Source organism: Onychomys torridus, chromosome 19 (assembly GCF_903995425.1).
Source record: "Onychomys torridus chromosome 19, mOncTor1.1, whole genome shotgun sequence".
NCBI classification, from domain to species: Eukaryota; Metazoa; Chordata; class Mammalia; order Rodentia; family Cricetidae; genus Onychomys; species Onychomys torridus.
The window spans coordinates 8858430-8873679 of record NC_050461.1 but is presented as its reverse complement, the minus strand read 5'-3'; the positions used below and the strand labels follow the sequence as shown (position 1 = coordinate 8873679).

The window sequence follows — 15250 nt, the reverse complement described above, 5'->3', positions numbered from 1 at the left end:
GGCTAAGGGGATGCTCAGAGCTGTGTGAGCAAACGCACCTTGACATCTAGTGGGAAAAAGCAGACACATGGACACGGCTGTGGCCGTCAATGCTGGCGCTCATGAGACATAGTTTATGATAGGGACACACACATGATACAAAGCTGAGTGAAAAAAGGACAATGGAAGTCTATAATTGTGTTAAGATGTCTGTTTTGCTCAAAATATGTAAACAGGAAGGAAGACATCAGGGAGAAGGGATCAATTGCTGCCTGCTAATGGATTAAGACTTATTTTCAAAGAGTTTCATTTAAAAAAAATCTATTTTACAAAAGGGAAAGAAATAAAATACATTATGACAAATGAGAGTAAAACAGAATAATGTTAAGCAATGCTAAATGTCTTTACTAATTCTGTTTGTAATTTTAACATTGTGTGCATGTGTGCATGTGTGTGTGTGTGAACACATGATGTGTCTGAGTATGCATATGGAGGTCAGAAGACAACTTGTGGAGTTGGTGCCCTCCTTATGTGGGTCTGAGGGATCGGACTCAGGTTTCTGGCTTCCATATGTGCCTTTACCGGCTAACCTGCCTCACCGGCCAAAATCTTTACTAGTTCTAAATAAAAGAAATTCTCAGCTATTTAGTCCCCTTCAAATTACCTAATATTATGTGAAATCAGTGTAAAATACCCAGCACTGATGCAAATACAATACACACCACACCATGTTTTTGATCAATGGCTGGACATACGCAATGGGGGTCCATCAAACTATAAAGGAACTGAAAAATTCCTACACACATACTTACTGCTGTGTTTCAACCGTCTTTGGTATTCAGCAGTGATATACCATGCAGGTTTGGAGCTCAGGGACAATAGATTCAGCCCATGCATTTTTCAGAGCCCACACTGACATTCAGTAGTGTGTGACTGACTGAAAACCTGGCGAGGTTACAAATCTTCTCCAGTTTGCCATGGCCTCCCTTATTGTATCGCTGTACGATACTGGGAGGCTCCGAGGGTCAGTTCTGTCTTAGCTGCCTCAGCCCCTAGCACAAAGGAACAAAGTCTTGCACTACAGGTAAGTTGTAAACACAATCACTGTCAGCAAGGCTTCTTTCCAGCTGTGCACGGTGGCACAGGTCAGCAATCTTGGCATTTGGCAGTAGAGGCAAGAGGGTCAGGAGTTCAAGGTCATCCTTTAATAAATAGGTTTGAGGCCAGCCTGGGTTAAGTGAGACCCTATCTTAAAAAAACAAAAAACATATATATATATATATATATATATATGACTTCTAGAAAATCAATTACAACTTGAATGAGGTATAATATTAAATCCTATAAGAACTTTGTAAATCACATTGATCTTTGGCCACAGTAACGTATAACTAACTTGCACACACAGGACACCATGGCAACTGCAAATACTTGTGCTTTTATTTTGCATTAGCTCACCCTCCTGTATAAGTGAGCCACAGCATATGATACTTTCTGAAACCATAATTGGTATTGTGGATTCGTGCATTGTGCCCTATGAATAATTAAAGCACATGATTACTTCTGAGTACTAAATGGCACTTCAGTTACTAGTATCCTTGAGTATGTTATTCAAGTAGCATTATCTACAGCGATTCTTCTGATAGATAATGATGACATTCTCCGTCTTTCTACCTGAGCAATTAAAAAGTTTAATAGTCTTTGATGTGGCTGGTTATCTGGATAATTTTCTAGACAGGAACAATTAAAATCCACTTATTCGATGGTGTGCATTCTCCACTATTGTCTCAAACTCTTTGTTTCTGTGGAAACCTGATGGAAACTTAAGGAACTTTAAATCTATAATGAGTTTGCAAAGAGCGTCTGTTTTCCTTAATTACCAGGAGTATACAGCTGCATTATACGTAGCAGTTTCTCTGACAAACTTTGAGGAATAAAGAGCTTGCTCGCTCTCTTCCTTCTCCTGTGTGAGAAACGGCACAGCTGTCTGCTTTGGTTTCGACCCTGGTGCCAGGAGTGAGGATTTTCTCCACGCTGCTGCCAGCGTGAACTGCCCTGCCCCCAGGCTGCCCTCTGCCCTACAGTGAGCAGCTCCCACTTCAGCAGCCGCCAAGGGGCTGCCAGCTCAAGTTTCTTTCTCCTCGTTCTTACTTACAAAGCTTGCTCTGCACCATTATTTTAGCTCAAGTGGGATGATTATCATTTCAGGCTCTGTCTAGATTATACCAGCCTAAGAGTCATTCTTCATCTATGTAGCCTTTTCTTTAAAAATCCCTTGCAGTGGTACCCTGAGAGCATCTCATTAAATAAGTGTGCGTGGCATCTTGCTTTGTTTACACAGAAATGGCTGTACCTCAGTTACAGAAGTACCCCAGGAACAAATGCTTGATGGGAGTTAGGGTGAGTGTGCCCTTCTCAAAACAAACCAAAAATACCTTGTGAGTTGACATTAAACAACTTATAGCTGTCAGATTCCAAGTTTGTAATTAGAAAACAGAGCGTGTAATGTATTAGCCGAGTAAGTATTTCCCCAAGAGTCAGATTTGAGAAATCTCAGGAATATGAAGCCCGTAAGAGCCAGCTGGGAATCTTCGCCATATACCAATACTGCTAGGACCTTCTACCAACTCTCATGAACTACCCAAAGGTGTTTTCCATCAGGTTTCCACAGAAACAAAGAGTTTGAGACAATAGTGGAGAATGCACACCATCGAATAAGTGGATATTAATTGTTCCTGTCTAGAAAAATATCCAGATAACCAGCCACATCAAAGAACTAACCCTCCTTGATGAATTTCAAAGTCAAGAGGCAAGTTCTGCCCATGTCTGCCCTATCTATGCCCTATATGTGCTTGACACAGTACTCCGGGGAAGTCCTTTTTAACAGCTAGTGTGAAGAATCAATGACCAGACAAAAAGTGATGGTACACCTCTCTCCCCACTCACCCCTCTGCTCCCTCCTCCCACCCCAACTAGCCTTGTGCAATAAGGAACTCTCCAATTTCTGCAGGAGCCTAATTTCTGGAGAACGTGGAACTGACAACCTCCTCAGATCACAAGGCACATCAGTCAGCTCCAAGAGCCCCCCATGTGACAGACAAGTGTGCTTGATTTAGTCCAGGTTAGCTGGTGTGTGTGTGTGTGTGTGTGTGTGTGTGTGTGTGTGTGTGTGTGTGTAGGACGTGCCAGTGGTTGGCAGAAAAGCATTGACTACATGTAATGCAGCGCTGGTTGGGGGCAGCATTGGAAGGAGCTGAGCAGGGACTCGGCAGGAGAGCTCTTCTCAGACCGGAGCTCATCCGTCAGTGCTCAGATGAGGAGACTGGCAACCACCTGTTACTCCAGCTCCAGGGCATCTGACACCCTCTTCTGTCCATGGACAGCTACACACGCGGGGCACACTCACATAAATAAAATCATCTTTTAACAGAGGAATATGAAGAAATAGGAAAGCATGATCACTAGACACAGTAACTAGCAGTTCTCACTGCTTATATAAGCACCATACAACCCAAGACAACACATAAAGATGGCAAAAGCAGTGATACGGTGTGTGCCATCGGAACAACCTCGATCAAACAAACAGACTACAGTTCCTTAGACGGTTGGCTGGCCAGGATGTGGGGCACCCGGGTGCCTCACACACACCTAAAATTTAGAGGGGGTTGAGAGTCCCCCCCCCCCGTCTTTGGAAACAATAAGCCGGGTTCATCCATACAACAGAGTGAAAATGGTGAATGGTCTAGGGGGCTCAGAGACTCGGGCACTCAAACACTTCTAGAGCAAGAACGTTCTGCCTGGGTGTTTATGAAGCTTGAGTTTTCAGCTGCAGGGTGAGGCACAGTGAGGAGGCAGTCTAGAGTCCATGAAAAACAAGGCTGCCTCTTCAGGTTGTAAGGCTGGGGCATAAGGGCCTTCAGCGGTGCTGGCTAAACATGTCCTGGAGGCTACCCGATGGGCAGTGCGGCTCCCACGCTTTCCTGCTGGCTCTCTCAGTCTTGACGTTTGTGAGCTGACGTGTTCTCTCTCATTTTATTGGAAGCCACCAGAACACTTTGGATCACTAGATTCTGTTCCTCATGGCTCCCTTGTTCTTCAGGCCAACACCTTTGGCAAATCAGGTTCGAGACAAGTCAAGTGAGTTGGCCAGTGCACTCCGCTCTGCGTTTTTATCTGTGTTCCCCACATCCAGGAACACAGATGACAAGTCTTTTTGTCTTGTCTTTTCTAAGACATACCATCTATGTATGTGATTGCTCCTACAATTGCTTCCCTGGTATGTGGGGTTTGGGTGGTGTCAGGAGAGAGTAGGGCGTGGTGACGGGCCTGGAATACACTAAACACGTTCCACCTCCAAGTTTCACCCCAGGCCTCACTGACTAGTGCAATTATGTTTTAGTTTTATTGATGGGCTGGGCATCAGTTGATGATTGAGACCCTTCACAAGTTCTCTAGCACTGAGCAACATCTCCAGTCTAGTCTCCTTAAGGGCTGTGGTCTAAAGGCAGCTTAACATGACCCTCAGCTGTTAAACGCCTGGAGTTACCTCTTTAAAACAATAAGGAACTCTCAGCCTCATAAGCAGCTCGTTTTCTGGAGAATCCGAATCTGGAGATTAGCAACTGAGCAGATACTGGGAAAAATGACTGGCAAGAGGGAGACAAACAGCCCACGTGGCACTAGAATTACTTCACAAACTCATCTAATAAAAGAAGGCTATATCAACCCTTCCCCCTTTCCCACTATTTTATAGCTGGCTAACCAATTTTAGGAATGTCTCACACGGAGGACGATGGTATCTGACTGTAAAGACTACAGGGATGATAAATGTGTGAAGCCCACAGTGAAGTGTTCCCATTCTTCCCGTTTTATTTTTGAGTGTAATGTGTTAGCTAGACATCCACAGGAGAGAGGTAAAGAACCGCATAGCCCTGCTCAAACAAGTCAGTACCTGCACTTGGCCACTTACATAACAGAGCCTCCTAAGCATCTCTCAGCAGAGGGCAGCATTTGCTGTGTCTGGGAAATGGAGGCGCACACTGTAAATGTGTCTGCTGTGGGATCTTTTCAGAGATTTGGAAGACTCCTGACAGGATGCCAGGTCAGGTTCTGGCCCCACTGGCAGTGGTTTGCACATGTGTATGAACTGTGGGTGAGCTCTGCTGCTCCTCTTTGGGAATCGGGTTAGAGGCAAGGTCAGGGACATTCAGCAGGGGGTGTGTGTGTGTGTGTGTGTGTGTGTGTGTGTGTGTGTGTAAGGCAGGGAAAGGCTTTAGATAATGAACTTATTTTAAACTCCAGGACACTAACAGTCTGCACACGGCAAAGCCACGTGGGTGCAGAGGTCCAGCTACCTGAGTTTTGTTTGTTGGCTAGACGGTTTGGATTTTGCTGTTGTTGTTTGGCTTCCTCTGAGAGGGCCCACTGGGGACAAACTGAACCCTCTTGGGCTTAGATATCTGAAAAGTGCAATCAGAACTGGAGATGAGGTGGACATCAGAGAGTTATTATTCTCCCTCCCATTCTGCTTTCCACATGACAAGACTACTGGGTAAAGACGGCGACTCATCTGAGCAAGGCTGAATGCCTCTCCATGCCGCCGAGAATACAAAAGGCCAAACCCTTCAAACCATGAATAACACTGTGGATAGAATTATTCACTCTGTCCTCTTGCCAAGAAGACAACCTTGAATTATCTGCAGCCCAAATTTTATGAAAACATTCAAAAAACCCTGGACAGCCTTAGCCTACCCCATCTTAACACGAAGCATTTTTTCTGGATGGAGAGAGGTGACTCAGACGCTAACTCGGAGGTCGCTGCTTTGCCTCTGCAGCTCTGGTTTTCCAGATTAGGTTAACTGCGGTAGGAAAACCCACCCAGAACATGGACAGCAGTACTCTATGACTGGGGCTCTGGACTGAATAGGCAGCAAGCCCCAGAGATCTGCCTGTCTCCGCCTCCTTCCTGCTGAGATCACAGTCACTGGCCACCAAGCCTAGATTTTCCAGGTGAGTTCTCAGCATCAAACTCAGCTTCCTGAGCTCGACTCTCTGCATCCTTTCCAGATTTCAAGACTACATAATTTTATTTTCTTTTCATTTTGCTGTTGTTTTTGAGACCGAGTCTAGTGAGGCAGTGTGTAGCCCTGGCTAACTATAACTCATACAGACCACAGACCACTATGTAGATCACAGGATCCTTCTACCTCTGTTGTGTGCCTGCGGGAAAGTGGGCCTGTGTCATCACACTGACCCATCAGTCATTTTCCTGTCACTTTAAACTGGATATTAAGCACATATTTTCTAAAGTTTGAGGTCTAGAATTTGTGTGTGTGTGTGTGTGTGTGTGTGTGTGTGTGTGTGTGTGTGTTTGTGCGCGTGCGCGCGCACGCGCGCGCGCATCTGTGTGAGCACACATCTTCGGGAGCACACACACATCTATGTGTACATGCACATATATGGAGGTCAGAGGTTGATGCTAGGTGTCTTCATCAGTTGCTTTCTACTTTGTTTACTGAGGTAGGAGTCTCTGGATGTGCCTGGAGCTCTCTGACTCAGCTAGTATGGATAGCTAGCTCTTACACAGGTAATGGAGTTAGAATCTGAATTCTTATCTTCATACATGGCAAGAAACTTTATCTTCTGAGCACTGCGCAAGGCCCTAGATCTAGAATATTGTTATGGCTAATTTTTTTAAAGTTATGTGTATGAGCAAGAGTGGGAGTGGGTTTGGAGTATGTGCATGGGAGTGTATACATGGGAGTGTATGCATGGGAGTGTGTGCATGGGACTGTAGGAGTGTGTGCATGGGAGTGTAGGAGTGTGTGCATGGGAGTGTAGGAGTGTGTGCATGGGAGTGTATGCATGGGAGTGTGTGCATGGGAATGTGTGCATGGGAGCATAGGTGCTCTTGTGAACCAGATCCCCTGAGGTTGGAGTTGGTGGTTGGGAGCTCCTGGAGTGGGTGCCTGGGTCCTAAGTGAGAGCAGTGCTTGCTCTTGAGACCTCTGAGGCATCTCTGTGCCAGGTTCCAGAGTTTTTAACCTCAAGATTTTCATTTGTTTCTTTTTTATATTTCCAACTTCTCTTCTAAAATTTCCTATTTTTTACTCACTACTACTAGTATATTTTCCTTTATACCTTTGAACATATATATAGAACGTGGCTACTTTGAAAACTCCGTCTAACCTGGTGAGATAGTTTAAAGGTTCAGGGCACCTACCACCAAACCTAGCAACCCCAGTCCAGTTTCTGGGACCCAAGTGGCGGGAAGCGAGGGCTCCATCCACTGTCTTCTGACCTCCACACACACCCTGCCCTGCGGCCACCCGCTCCCCACTAATAAATCCATGTGACTTTAACATTTCACCTGTGATCCCCACATTTGTATCATGCCAGGCTAAGCATGTTGATCACCTTCTCTTTTGAAAATGGGTCGTTTCTGCTGCCTGCCTACACCTAGGGATTTGGGGTCCTCTGGCTTGTGCAGAATTGGGATTATTAGATGTGCTGATTTATTTCAGTGTTCCCACCTTAGCAGATAATTAACGGAGGCAGTCTCAGACTTTAAACTGTCTTCTGTGAGACATACCACATGGACACCTCTGTCCAGGCTTTTGCTGTTTTCTTTGCTGTGCGCGTACAGTCCATGGCTAGCCTGAGCCTTGTCCACAGACTGTTCCTTTGTGATGTTTCCTCCTCTGTCTTTTCAGCTGCTGTGGTCACGTTTGCCTCCCCTGATGCCCGGCCCCCACCCAGGCCATAAACCCGGCTGGATTCTATTGAACTTTCAACAACTAAGATAAACTGTGATCTACCTTCAGGAAAAAACAAACAAAACAACAACAACAACAAACAAAACAAACAAAAAAAACTATAAAAATGATAAACACACTACAATCAATCCTCTCTTCCCAAAGTTGACTGCACCCCAGTTTCTCTGTGCTTTTGATTGGCCATGTCATTGGGCCAGTTGTTCTTAAGATGTTGTCCAGAATTTACAGATGTGGTTAACAAGGGGGCTGGTCAAATAGAAGCTGTCCCCATCACTGACAACCCTCCTGGCTTGAGACACCTCTGAATCAGCTCTATCATTTACAGCTTCGTTCTCCACAGCGCCAGGAAACCTTGGAGGGAGAAAACACGGAAGTGGCCTCCAGGGTGAGCTTCTCCTCAGATGCCTACCCTCCCAGCGCCATCAGAATCGCTAACTCTGCAGCTCTCAAGGCTGGCCTCCTCCTCCTCGTCACCCCCAGCCTTCTGCTCTGACATGTCCTGTGGTGTTAATAATCTGCCCAGTCTACTGGCTCCTGCGCCCATCACATTTTCTCTTCTGAACGGAGACAGTGAGAGTGGAGACTGACTCTTCTTCATCCTGTACCCAGCCCCTCACTGTGCCCAGAACTGAGCCAGCCTTCCATTGCACACTCAGTAAAGACTTGCTGTCGGCTGTGGAAAAGAGCCCTACACTATAAGAAGGGCAGGAGTCTGTCCATCAGCTTGCACAAGGCAACATGAACAGTGTCAGGCACGCTGGGTGCTGTAGCCCAATCTCCCCAGGGGGAAGTCCTGTTCCTCAGCCTCCGGGGACACACTGGCTGCGCCGCTTCACAACGCTTCCTAAACTCGGGTTCAGGGACCTATGAGGAAGGGGAGGCGGAGGACTCTAGTTGGGGAGAGTCAGTTCTCTCCTTCCAGCATGGGGACCACAAGAACCGGATGGGTCAATGAGGCTTAGCGGAAGTCTTTACCACTGAGTCAGCTCACTGGCCCTGATAGAAACTCCCTGATATTTATTTTTATATTTTTCATAATATGGGGGGTTGGACATTTAGCTCAGTGGTAGAGTGCTTGCCTAGAAAGCGCAAGGCGCTGGGTTCGATCCTCAGCTCAAAAAAAAGCGTATGGACATGAAGCACTAAGAAAATAGTTGCTGGCCCCTGAGTCAATATATTAATCTTGAGGTGGAAAGTTTAGATATATTGCTTTTCAAAAAACTTTAATTATTACTGTGGCATGTGTATATGATGTATGTTTGAGTATGGGCACACATGTGCCAGAGTGTGGACATGCCACAGCAAATGTGTGAAGGTCAGAGGACACCACTGAGGCCTTGAATCTCTCCTTCCTCCATGGGTTTCAAAGACTGAAGCCAGGGCACATGGCAAATGCTTCTGCCAACTAGACCACCCCACCGGCCCTTAGGTGTGTTTCCTTTTTAAAAACATGCTTGTTTTTATTTTATGAGCATAAGTTCCTTTTCTGCATATGTGTATGATTTGTGTGCCTAGTGCCCACAGAGGTCAGAAAAAGACATCAGATCCCCCAGAACTGGAGCTACAGATGTTTGTGAGGGGCCATATGGATGCTGGGAATCTAACTCAGGTCCTCTGCAAGAGCAGAAAGTGCCTTTAACTGCCAAACCATCTTTTCAGCCTGTAGACACATTCTTGATTAACATTGAGACATAAGTTAAGTAATATCTGGCCCTAAAATATGTTACAATCTTATGATTCCTATGATACTACAGTGATAGGATTTTCTTTCTCAAAATCTTCTATTTGGTTCAACATTTCACTGTTATTTTAGGAAACAAAACAATATATTTTTAACAATTTCTAAACTTTTTCTATAACACATATTTTAAAGTAATAAAACATCTAATGATATATACCTTACTGAATATCTTAATTGGCATATGATAAATACTAAATGATTTCCAGTCAACTGATCTAAAGTATGAAGATGGTGCTTCAAATTGTGTTCTCTATGACAAAATTTAAAAATTAATAAAATATGAGGACTCATATCTGCTAGATTTGATCCACAAAATAATTTTATCCCTGAGACAAAGACCATCTTGAAAGTGTGCTATTCTTGGTACTCTTCCCCTCCCCTGAGACCCTCTAGGAATCCCTGGGGCCTCCAGCATGCAGGGAATGGACAGTTTTTAAATCAGTCACAAATGGCATAACATTGAGTATTCTGCTAGTTTTTTCCTCAAAGAAGCGGCAGCTGAGTTTGAGAAGTCCATGGCTTGCAGAGTTTACGGTCTAGAGCCTGGCTGGAGAGATGGCTCAGTGGCTTAGAGCTCCCCAGAACCCACACATGGCTCACAACCATCCATAATGCTAGTTCCAGGAGATCTGACACCCTTTCCCGGCTTCCAGGGGCACCAGGTGTGTGCAGGCAAAATACTCACATACATAAAAGAAATTTAAAAAAAAATTGTCTACAGCCATAAACAACAACCACCAAAGTTTCGTTCTTGATCAAGTTTGAAAACAGATAAAAGGTCTAAGGGTGCTGCCTAAGGATTTGTCCTCCAACAGAATGTTCAGAGGCTAGGCAGTGGTGGCACACACCTTTAATCCCAGCACTTGGGAGACAGAGGCAGGTGGATCTCTGAGAGTTCGAGGCCATCCTGATCTACAGAGTGAGATCCAGGACAGGTACCAAAACTACACAGAGAAACCCTGTCTCGAAAAAACAAAAATAGCAGCAGCAGCAACAACAACCACAAAATGTTCAGAGAGAGAGAACATAGGAGTGTGTCTCTTAAGCCAGACTCCTCCTCATGTTCCCGTTCACGATGGACATGACCACCATGACTCTATGTTTGAAAGTTTTCAAATTTCTAATCTAGCCTCTCTCTCATGATTACATCTCTAAAAGTCTTTTTTTTTTCCTTGCTTTTTCCTTTTAAACTGGTAAAACACATAGAAAGTGTCAACAACCTGTAACCAAATATAGAAAGAGATTTTCTTGGAAGACATGAATCAGTCAACAATTAGTGAAAACCTACAGCCTGACAAGGAACCATTTTCTCCCTTATGGCCCCAGGCTCGGAATAATGAAATAAGCACATGGGCCAAGCAGTTTGTGTGCACTTTGCCTTTGTAAATCAAACTGTGGTCTAGGGCAGTTATGAGCATTCTTCCCAAACCCTTCATCATTCTAAGACCCCACATGGTGACATTTATACCTAACTGAACATGCTCTCCATTCTGTGGGTGAAGGTGCGTCCCCAAAGCGATGATGCCACAAGACGAACGGAGGCCATGGTTACAGAAGATGCACACTGCAAACACGTGGGAGAGACACATAAGGAGGCCTCTAACACCACAACTGTGACTCTCGAAAGAGCAGACCAGGATCACGGCAGGAAAGACGGAGAACAAAACACGTGGCATTGCACCCAGAATCCTACAAGAAGCAGGCCAATTTTCCACTAAGGGCTAAGTCCCTTCAGGCTTTCCCGTTACTTCTGTTTTAGGGAGGGTGGCTACCGCCTTAGTTAGAGCATGGCTTTGTCAGGAGTCAGCATAGGTAAGGAACAAGGAATTCCTTGAGACCGCTCTTGCTGCTGGGAAGAGAGAGGGCCACAGAGATTCCTGGGCTGCCTCAGCCTACTGATTAATGCCTTCATCCTGATGCTAATTACCACTGGAGCATCCAAAGACTACCAGCCTGCAGCCTTGGCCAAATAACACCAATACAAGCTATTCATCCTTTAGTATTTCCTGACAGTGTGCCAAGGTAGGCACAAACCAGAAGGAGTTCCCAACCAGTGGTTTCATTAGGAATAAAACCAAATAAAGCAGGCAGTTGGAGGAGGCTTCCATTCAAGAATTCTCTAGAAGATCCTATTTGGTAAGACTTGTAGGTTAACAATATATAAACTAATACGATTTAATTGAGAGTAACCAATAGATGGAGGCCAGTACATGAGACGTGTATTCCTTGAGCAGTGAGGGCAAACGAGTGAGCAGGAGAGAGAGAGAGAGAGAGAGAGAGAGAGAGAGAGAGAGAGAGAGAGAGAGAGAGAAAGAGAGAGAGAGAGAGAACAGTGAACATTCACAAACAGCCATGCATATGCATGGATTGATGTATTTTCTGCCCAGACTTTCTGCAAACACACCTGGCTACCTGTCATTTTTAAACCACAAATAATGAAGTGCTCTTGCAAACAGTTACCTGTGAACGCAGTTATTGGTTGAGGAACCAATTTTCTGCAGGTGTAAAAATTACATTTCTCAAAAGGAAAATTCAGGAATAGCCAGTTTACTCATTAAAGCCTTTAGAATTCAGCTTTGGCTTGCTTTCTCTGAAATGATTCTTTCATTTTTGGGTCACAAAAGTTTAACTGTAATGCAAGTGGAACCTGGGTGCTGTGGTTCCAGGCCCTCTGTTCTCTTAAGAATAATCAAGGAACCTCAAGAACTTTCATTTACATGGGTTCTCTCTCCTAACCTTTGTTGCTAATATATTAGAAATTAAAATGGAGGAAAATTTTAATTGTTCAAATCCATTGCAATGCACAATCGTAAAAACCATTACATTAGACCCATAACATTTTAAAACTAGTTATATTGGGCTTGAGGGTCAGTTGTGGGAAAGCTAGTTCTAACAGCCTTTCCAGATAATTATAGGATTATTCCTTGACGCTATAAAGAAATTCCTTCCCCAAAGGGAACAGGATTGGAGGAAAAGAACTTCGTGTGGAAAATCAGAGCAGCACTGTTGAGGGCAAGCGTGATGAAGACTTACAGGGAGGCCTCAGGAGAAAACATCACTCTGTCCTCAAATGCCTGGCTAGGACTCCTCAAAACTGCCAAGGTCATCAAAAATTAGAAAAGTCTCAGAAACTGTGACAGTTAGGAACTAAGGAGATGACAACCTCAGAAGCCAATGGCATCCTAGGACAGAGAAGGGACATTAGATCAAAGTAAGGAAGTGTGGATAAAGTAGAAACTTAGTAATACTGTATCAGAGCTTATGAGTTCAGGCTGCATTAATGGCAAAATAGTAATAACATGAAAAATGTATCTAGTATTTGTTCATTAAATGTGCCAAACACATTAATAGAAGGTGTTAACAATAAAGGAACCTAGATTTGGGAGCAGATACAAATACTCTGTACTATGACCTCTGTAGGGAACCATGGCATTGGCCTGGCTTCCCTGCCTTGAGAGGCATAGGTCATTGGTTTCTCAGGTTAGCGTCCATGGCTCCTGGGGCATAGTGTGCCTTCCAGTTCCTGAGAGACTGATGCACTCAGCAGAAGTGAAGCATTCAGGCTGCTGTGTGTTTCTCTGTATGTTCCCTTGGTAGTCAAGGACGCATGGGAACTTGACAGGACAGTTGGTCTTAGACATTAGTCTTGTGGACCCTGTATGTCCTGCAAGCTTCACTGTATCCTGGCAACTACAGCTGTGTTGCTCCTGGCAATTGCCGTTATATTCTGTTTCTGATACAGGTATGATAAATCTGATTGCTCTCAATAACATTGTCACAGCTTCGGCTGTGCTGTGGACCCTCCAACTGGCCACACCAGGTGACCTTAGCCAGGTAAGTGCGGGCGCTTACAGCTCTCAATTTTTCTTTTTTCTTTCTTCCTCCTCTTTCCTTCCTTCCTTTCCTTGTCTTTTTTCAGCTTTCTGAGACAATATCTCACGGCAGCACAGGCTGACCTAGAACTCACTGTGTAGCCTAAACTCACCTCAAACTCACAGTGACCGTCCTGCCTCAGTCCCCTAACTGTTGAAATGACAGGTAAGGGCCACCACACACAGCTTCCTCTCACTTTTGCTATAAATCTAGACTGCTCTATTTTTTTAAAGAAGCTGACAAGAGGTAGTTTTTAAAGTGTTAGTTACACAATAGACTCTGAAACAGTGGTGTGTGCACAAGTACGTGCATGTGCGTGCATTTTTAAAATTACATTTACTTATATGTGTCACACATACGTGTGGAGGTCAGAGGACAGCTTGCTGAAGTTGGCTCTCTCTTTCTGCTATGTGGATCTATGAGATCGAATCAGGCCACAAGGCTAGAGGCTACCTGTCCAGCCGCCATCACCCTGGTCCACAGCTTTTTGAGGAGGAGGGTACTGTGGAGCTCGAGCTGGCCTCAAACTCCCAACCCTCCTGACTCATCCCTCCAAATGCTGGGATTCCAGGGGCATAACACCATACACAGCTTATGCTTTTTGAATTATTATTTTCTATTAGTCTTTCTGCATTTTTCTTCTGTCATGCATTGGTTATTGGGAAATTTTGTTCCAATAAACTAGACCTTCCAAATGTTGAAATGTTTAATTATATAATTACCAAAACATTTAGCTAGACATGGAAGCAAAGACCTGTGATCTCAGACCTAGGAAAGCTGACCAGGAGGACGAGGAGTTCAAGGCCAGGCAAGTCACACAGAGAGACACTGTTCTAACCCTATTTCCTCTCCCCTCCTGCTCCCCAAACTCTTGAAATTCTGCATTTGTTGAGACCACCATCAATCTCACCAGAAAAAAAAAAATGTTAAGAACTGGGAAGCTGTTGGTATCATGATGGCAGAGACAAGGGTCACAATTGTAACTTTTACTCCTTTGCTCACACTGCATCACTGGTGACAAAATTACACGTTTGCTCACACTGCATCACTGGTGACAATATTACACGTTTGCTCACACTGCATCACTGGTGACAATATTACACGTTTGCTCACACTGCATCACTGGTGACAAAATTACACGTTTGCTCACACTGCATCACTGGTAACAATAGTACATGTTTTCTCCCATTGCATCACTGGTAACAATTTTACACGTTTGCTCACACTGCATCACTGGTAACAATTTTACACGTTTGCTCACACTGCATCACTGGTAACAATAGTACATGTTTTCTCACATTGCATCACTGGTAACAGTATTACTCATTTGCTCACACTGCATCACTGGTAACAATTTTACACGTTTGCTCACACTGCATCACTGGTAACAATTTTACACGTTTGCTCACACTGCATCACTGGTGACAATATTACACGTTTGCTCACACTGCATCACTGGTAACAATAGTACATGTTTTCTCACATTGCATCACTGGTAACAGTATTACTACTCATTTGCTCACACTGCATCACTGGTAACAAATATGGCTCACTGTTTTACTTGAAATGACAGTCTTCACTCATTTCCAAGAAATGTCTGTCAAACACTGTGAGGAAATGTCTGACAGGTTGAATAACCACAGTCTGTCACTCAGTCTTTTATGTAAGAACTGGTACTCTTTGCGGGGAAGGGAACTTTCCCTCAAGGCAGCCATGATATTTGGTATACGGGAGTGTCTCCTAAAGGCTACTTCTCATTTCCTCACCAAAAGAAAAAAAATATTGAGAGTACACGTTCTCAAAGTTGAAACTTAACGAAATGAATCATTTTTCCTGCCCTGTGGGGACTCGGCTTCAATGGAGCTGTCTCCACTTGGTTTGG

The 15250-nt window shown here is 44.4% G+C and overlaps 1 protein-coding gene across 4 annotated transcripts in view; it reads right to left on the bottom strand.

The window, feature by feature from the left end:
• The window catches only part of Afg1l (AFG1 like ATPase), a 166300-nt gene that overhangs the window by 14619 nt on the left and 136431 nt on the right, over positions 1-15250 (bottom strand). The gene's annotated exons all lie outside the window — the stretch shown is intronic.